Below are 7,632 nucleotides of genomic sequence, written 5' to 3' on the forward strand. Positions count from 1 at the left end.
GATCCTCTGACTGTTGGGTAGAAAGACTGAGGAAGGGAGGGATAGCACACCCCTGCTGGGAAACAGCATGGCAAAATGTCCCAAGCCAAAGGGAAGAGAAAATTGTTAAGAGTTACAAGAAAGGAATATAAATTTCTTCTTTGATCAAGACAGCATATTGCTGTTGTTGACAATGATTTAAGTGCACACATGTTCTTTTTATGTCGAAACAGTAGGAAAAACATCTAAATAGCATGTCCAGGATCTTAAGGCAGTCTGGTATTAGGCAACCAAGGAAGTTCTTCTGTGGTTTTCCTCATAAGATGATGCTTGGATGTTCATTTGAAGGCAGAACAAATGTGTGTGGATTGTGAACAAAAAGCTCTCTCTCCTAGTGTTAGTCTGAGTTGCACTAAGTTGGGCTTAGGATCCCTATTCGTGATAGCAGCACAGCCTTTGCTGCGTGCACTGCAGTGATAGCTGCTCAAGTCTTCTCTTGTCCTTTAGGAGAAGTTACAAAACTAAGTTACAAAGTAACGAAGTTACAAAGTAACGAAACACCAGTATGTGTGCTTTGATGGGGGAAAGAATGCAAAGGGCAATGCTTTGATGATTCTATTTGATGGAAAATTAAACAACACAGAAACAAATGTATTTAGCATTATGATAACAGTTTAATGCTTCTCTTTAGTGAGAGAAGGAAAAAAATGATTCTCTGGATGTATCAACCTATGACATTGGCACTGATGTTCTCCTATTTCACAGATCAGAGACTCTACACATCTGCAATTTTATATCACCAGAAAATATTCATAATATGGGAGTACACTGTCACTCTTTTCAGATGCACCAGGAGAGAGGGCTTCGGATCTTATTACAGATGGTTGTGAGCCATCACGTGGTTGCTGGGATTTGAACTCAGGACCTCTGGAAGAGCAGTCAGTGCTCTTAACTGCTGAGCCATCTCTCCAGCCCCTCCTTATATGCCTTTAAAATCCCAGTAGTATTTTGCTTACTACTCCTTCTTTTTCATGTTCCATTTCCTCTTCTGTTTCCAGTTACTTTTCCTCTTCTTTCTGGACACAGAGTTTCATGTATTCTAGGTTGGCCTCACACCTGATGTATAGCAGAGGATTACTTTGACATCTGACCTCTGCTTTCACCTCTCAATGCTGGGATTGCAGGTGTGTGCTGCTCTGCCCAGTTTTTGGTGCTAGGGATCAACCCAGGACTTCATGAATGCTACAAGAACACATCAACAGTAGGGCCTCATCCCCAAATCACAACCCCGGGGCCTTTCTTCTCAATGCCAGTTTCTCCTTTAAAAAAAGTATTGAGGGCTCTCTGCTCCTCCCTGTTCCAGAGACAGCTGCACCTTCTTGTACAGTGCCAGCCTCATCCTGTAGACAAAATGGTGAAGGCCAGTGTGAACGGATTTGGCCATATTGGGCGTCTGGTCACCAGGAATGCCATCTGCTCTCCACATAGCAAAGTGGAGGTTGTTGCCATCAACGACCCTTTTCATTGACCTCAACTACATGGTCTACATGTTCCAGTATGACTCCACCCATGGTAAATTCAATGGCACAGTCAAGGCTGAGAAAGGGAAGCCCATCACCATCTTCCAGGAGCGAGACCCCGCTAACATCAAATGGGGTGAGGCCGGTGCTGAGTATGTCGTGGAGTCTACTGGTGTCTTCACCACCATGGAGAAGGCCAAGGCCCACTTGAAGGGTGGAGCCAAAAGGGTCATCATCTCTGCCCTTTCTGCCGATGCCCCTATGTTTGTGATGGGTGTGAACCACGAGAAATATGACAACTCACTCAAGATAGTCAGCAATGCATCCTGCACCACCAACTGCTTTGCCCCCCTGGCCAAGGTCATCCATGACAACTTTGGCATCGTGGAAGGGCTCATGACCATGGTCCATGCCATCACTGCCACCCAGAAGACTGTGGATGGCCCCTCTGGAAAGCTGTGGCATGATGGCCGTGGGGCTGCCCAGAACATCATCCCTGCATCCACTGGTGCTGCCAAGGCTGTGGGCAAGGTCATCCCAGAGCTGAACAGGAAACTCACTGGCATGGCCTTCCATATTCCTACCCCCAGTGTGTCCATTGTGGATCTGACATGCCGCCTGGAGAAACCTGCCAAGTATGAGGACATCAAGAAGGTGGTGAAGCAGGCATCTGAGGGCCCACTGAAGGGCATCTTGGACTACACTGAGGACCAGGTTGTCTCCTGCGACTTCAACAGCAACTCCCACTCTTCCACCTTTGATGCTGGGGCTGGCATTGTTCTCAATAACAACTTTGTCAAGCTCATTTCCTGGTATGACAATGACTACGGCTACAGCATCAGGGTGATGGACCTCATGGCCTACATAGCCTCCAAGGAGTAAGAAACCCTGGACCACCTACCCCAGCAAGGACACTGAGAGCAAGAGAGAGGCCCTCAGTTGCTGAGGAGTTCCTATCCCAACTCTGCCCCCAACACTTAGCATCTATCTCCCTCACAATTTCCACCCCAGACCCCCATAACAGGAGGGGCCTAGAGAACCTTCCCTACTCTCTTGAATACCATCAATAAATTCGCTGCACCCACAAAAAAATTATTGAGCTTCAAGAAAAAAAAGAATTTCCCTTTATGATGAAGATACTCGAAGTCTCATAAGCTAACACTTGCTAACAGACCTTACCCAAAACAACCCCAATGATCTAATATTATCTTTTCCAAAGTTCATGAGTCAATGGCCAAGACAATAATTGCAAATGATTCAAGATTTATGTCATTTGGCAGCCATGGTTCTCTTAACAAAGTTATATATGAAGTCATCGAGAAGATGGAATAATGACTCCACCCAGAGCAGTGATTTTGGAACTGGTGGCAAAAGCCCAGAGACTTTCTCCATGTTTCTGTGCATTGCTGTCTAGCTCATCAGAGTAGAAAGCCAGTTCAGGAGATGCCATTGCCAGGAGTGGAGCCTGTGCCTTGGGCTATCCTTGTTGGGAGAGTATTATTGTGCATGTTGTAAAGATCGTCTTTGTATTATTCAAATTGTAACTTCTGTGCCTGGCAGAGAGCTGAGTGCAGGCTGGACTTTGGTACAGTTATTCATATGGCTACATCATATTTTGTAACCCCCCCCTTCTGATTTGTTAATTAAAATGTGACCTGTAGCAAAGGCAGGAAGTAGAAGGCGGGACTTCCGGGAAGAGATGGGAATTCTGGGAGTCAGGAGCAGGATGGTTCACCAGCCAGCCAAGGATGAAGAAACAGGTGGTGGAACTGAGAAGGGGTAACCAGCCACGTGGCAGAGGTTGGACTAGAATAAATGGGTTAGCAAGTTACAGGCTAGTTGGGAATAAGCCTAGCTATAAGGCCTAGGCATTCACAATAAGTTTCCTTGTTATTATTCAGAGCTGGGCCAGGCCTGGAAAGACCATAGCGTTACAAGTCCTTGTACCTCCTGGGTACACTGAGATGCAGGACAAATCTTGAGGGACATGTGGCCAGATAGAGGGAATCACTCAACATTTGATGAAGCGGGCAGGATAAAATTTAAGCATCTGGTACTTGACCGACAGATATTAATTATCGATGTTCATTCCTCGCCCGTTTCCTCTCTAGGGCTACATTTCAGTCTGCTGACCGCAGTGCATCTTGTGTGCCTAAGGCACCCTCACAGATTGGCGCATGCCCAACTCTTACCCCAGTCACTCAGCATCAGTTAGGCGTTCTTTCCCTTTTAGTGCTTATACATTATCTTTCACTTTCTGCACACAAGCTTCAGTTAAATATGTAGATTTCATATTCTTAGCTCTCTGCCCCAAATTCTGAGAATTCACCCTATGCTTCAGCTCTCCAGCCCTGTAAACCGCTGCACAGGCTTTTTGAGCATGTCTTCACGCTTTCTTTATAGCACTAACTTATATTGCATGGTTGAGTTTACTTACATTATGTCTATCAGCCAGACATAATTTGTAGTACTTGATGTGATTTAAGATACTTTGTCCATAGCAACAAGAAGCAGACAGGTGGCTCCAGAGACTGGCTACCTACTGAGCACAGGCTCCAGGATCAAGACACCAAAGCAACTCTCAGCTTGTGTGGTCTTAGTCCACAATGGCCACCATGCACAGAGTTGCCCTTTCCTGTGACTTCCATGCCTATAATCATTTTCTGACACCTGAGCTTTTGTGTTTGTTAGTGTCCCTGTCTCCTGATTTGCACAACTCCCTCCCACCTTCCCCCAGGTTGTATCTCACCCTTGGGCTGGCGCACATTAAATTAAAGCTCCTGATTTGTGGCTCTTCCCTTTTCTTAGGTCCTAAGGCAGCTAGCTGTATTTTAAAAACACTATACATTATCTCTGAAGTCAGAGGCTGGGCACTGCCCTTTGAGTCAGGGAATGGAAGTCTTACCCATCACTGACCTATCTGCTGGAGGAATCTGTCTTATCAGAAGCTGCAGCTAAACTTGAGGCTTATGAGGGCTCTGTGTGTGTCAGAGGACAGACTGCTTGAGACAGCAGGGTTGTCTTTACAATAGGACTTTTGCTGCCCCCACCCCACCCCCCAACCTCAGGTACTGGAGAGCCATGAGCCTAGAGCTTCCTTGGACTCAGCTTCTACAGTACATCGCTCTTGTGTGCGCTGGACTTGACCAGCAAGAACGACACTGCAACAGGGTCCTTCTGCACACGTTTATTGGGAGAGCTTGATTGCAGAGGCGAAGAGACCCTGAGCCCAGAACTGGTGCTGCTTATATAGGCCTAGGAGAGGCGTGTCTCACACCCGGATTGGTTATGCACTAAGCCTCATTTGCATGTTCCTCATCTGATTGGCTACTCTCTGTACCTCACAGAGCCTCATTATCATACCTCATTTGCATGTCTCACATCTGATTGGTTATACTCTCAAAGCCTCATTATCATGCCCGGGCCAGGCAGTGTCTTTGCAAAAAACTTTACTGCATATGTACACATTGGTTGTTTGTCCAAACTTATGCGTGGTGGCCAGCAGTAGTCAGCGCCACTCTGCAACAGCACATGTGGCTTCCCACACATCGCCTGTTTTTTTTTCTCTCCTTCCTCCCTGATCTCATCCTCCACCCTCTCTGTACCACTCCCTCTTTCTCCTTACCTTCTTCCTGCTCCTGCACCTCTCCCACTCCTTCATCTCTTTCTCTGTACCATCATGCTCCTCCCCTCCTTCTCCCTCCTCCTTCTCCCCTGCCCTTCTCCCCCTCCCATCCTCCTCCCTCATATCCTGCTGCCCCTTTTCTAAGGTTCTGCCATTCCCTTCCTGAGTTTCCAAGGCTCTTCCTCCTCCTCTCCTTGGAAAAGAGTCTATTCATCCCTCTACTGGACTCTTCTCTCTAACTGGGTCACATGGAAACGGCTTCCACATGGAAGAGAACAGCATTAACTGAGTCGGGTAACCTTGAACATGCACAGTTCACCCTCTGGCTTCCAGGCATACCGAAGCTTTAAGACCAAAATACCATTTTTGTTTTATTTGATAGTTAACGATCTATAAGGTAACTCCTGGGTGGCAACTGCAGAGCATTTGTACTTGAGCTCTTTCTTCCTCCCCCTTCAAGTTGTTACTGAGAGCTTTCACCTAATTCCACTGGTTCTTTCTGTAAATCTTTTCTATCTAATCTTGGAGACATTTGTTCACTTCATCAAATATTAAAGTATCTATTGTTCTCCATTTTATATAAACGTGGTATTTCATAACTGCTCTTGGAGCCACAGGCACCGTCTAGCAGATGCCAGGAAGGGCTATGAAGGAAAGTACATCAGAACTCAGATGAAGCTGAAAACTAAGCAGAACCGATAACTATGGAAGATGATGGCTGAGTTGACAAAAGATGCTGGAGAGCTCAGTTGCTAACCGCTTTAGAGTGCACACTGCTTGCAGAGGACCTGAGTTTGGTTACCAACAGCTCCATCTGATGACTCCCAACTGTCCCTAGCTCCACCTCTAGGGGGATTTGGCACCTTTGGGCTCAATGGGCACCTGTCCTCACATGCTCATCTCCTCAGACACATACACATGATTAATCCCCAAACAAATCCTAGTAGGAGATGCTTGCTGAAATGCAGCAGACACTTAATAGAAGCTGGAGGCTGAGACCTGTTAAAAATAACAAAATGAGCAGTGCTTCATCTTAGTCAGTGGAAACAGAATCTATAGTGTTTGGGAATGGACCCAGGCTCTCACGCAAATGAGGCGCTCTACCACTGACCTGTGCCCTGGCCCTTAATGTTCTTGGCTGATAGGGATGTCTTCTTCAAATACATTATTGACCATGATGTGCGTGAAAGGATACGTTGCTGGGTGAAGGGAGCGCCTCGTTCCCAAGTGCCATTTTCAGTAGAAAGTTGCTCTCTTCCAGTAATGAGCTTTCTTTCAGAAGCCTGCTAGGTCTCGTCAAGTTTACAACAAATTCTCTTCTAGCTGTTTAAAGAGCTTGGGCACAGAGGCCATCATTGGTCCAGGGGTCAGAATAGCAGAAATTAAAGAAGTCTCTATTTTTTTTTTCTTCCCTCTGTTCACCATGAGGGAGATGCAGCCTTCTTTATATATCATATTCCATTCTTCATACGATCAGTTTCATTTTCTAAAGCAGTAGACTATTCTCCCTGAGCAAATGCAATGAAAGAAAGCCCTTCTGAGCTCCCCCTTGCTTGCCCTTCTGTCCCTTGCTGACACCTGAACCTGAACGGAGCACCCATCACACACAAGCCTTCTCAGAACTGCTACTTGAATTGCTGTTCTGTATGACTGTAGGACTCAGTTCAGATTTGCCATGCCTGCTGGCGCCTTCTCAACCTAAAAATTATTCCGTTTGATGGATGGCATTAAATATCATATACAGAAGTGTACATGCACATGCACACATATAATATGCACAATATACATATAACTAATACATATGTACATACATACATGCATATAGAGTATATATACTATTGATCTTGACCTGTGGCTTCTGATATAGTAGCTAATAACTACATATGGCCATTTGCATCATTTGAAATAAGATTAGGAATTTAGTTTCTCGGTCACACACATCCATGGCAAGGGTGAATGTGTCCCACACTCCTCCACCACAATGGACTCTCTTTTCTTAAATCTCAAGCCAGAGCGAGCCCATCCCCCACCCCAGCCTTATCTCTGTAAGGTTTCATCTCACCAATGAGAGAAGCAGATGATGAATGAATGAGGGCATTGGTGTGAACAAAACATGGCCCTGCGTGCCTCCGGAATTGTTTTATAGGAGACGTGAAAAAAAATTTAAGGGTGATGGTTAGGGAAGCCCTGGAAAAAATGTGAAGAGTATAGATTATGAGATTTCAGAGGGGAGCAAGGGCTCTTGGGAAATAAGGATAGACGCTATTCATGTCTTTGGGCAAAAACCTGTACACTAACTGTTCAGGTCCTGGCAATCTGAGTGAAGCCGAATTGAAAAGGAATGGACCAATGTGTTTCATGACAAAGAGGGGCGGGAAGGTGTGAGAACATGCAGTTTGGCCAAGAAGGGAGTATGAGCAAGTTTAAAGCTGTGTATCAAATAACTGTGGACGAATCTTTATATAGATAAATTGTGCTGTAAAATAAATCAGCACAATTAGGAGAATC

General features: G+C 45.6%; 1 pseudogene; it reads left to right on the plus strand.

The window, feature by feature from the left end:
• Gm9081 (predicted gene 9081) lies at positions 1,373 to 2,591 on the plus strand (annotated as a pseudogene).

Source organism: Mus musculus, chromosome 10, assembly GCF_000001635.26.
Source record: "Mus musculus strain C57BL/6J chromosome 10, GRCm38.p6 C57BL/6J".
In the NCBI taxonomy this organism is placed as follows: Eukaryota; Metazoa; Chordata; class Mammalia; order Rodentia; family Muridae; genus Mus; species Mus musculus.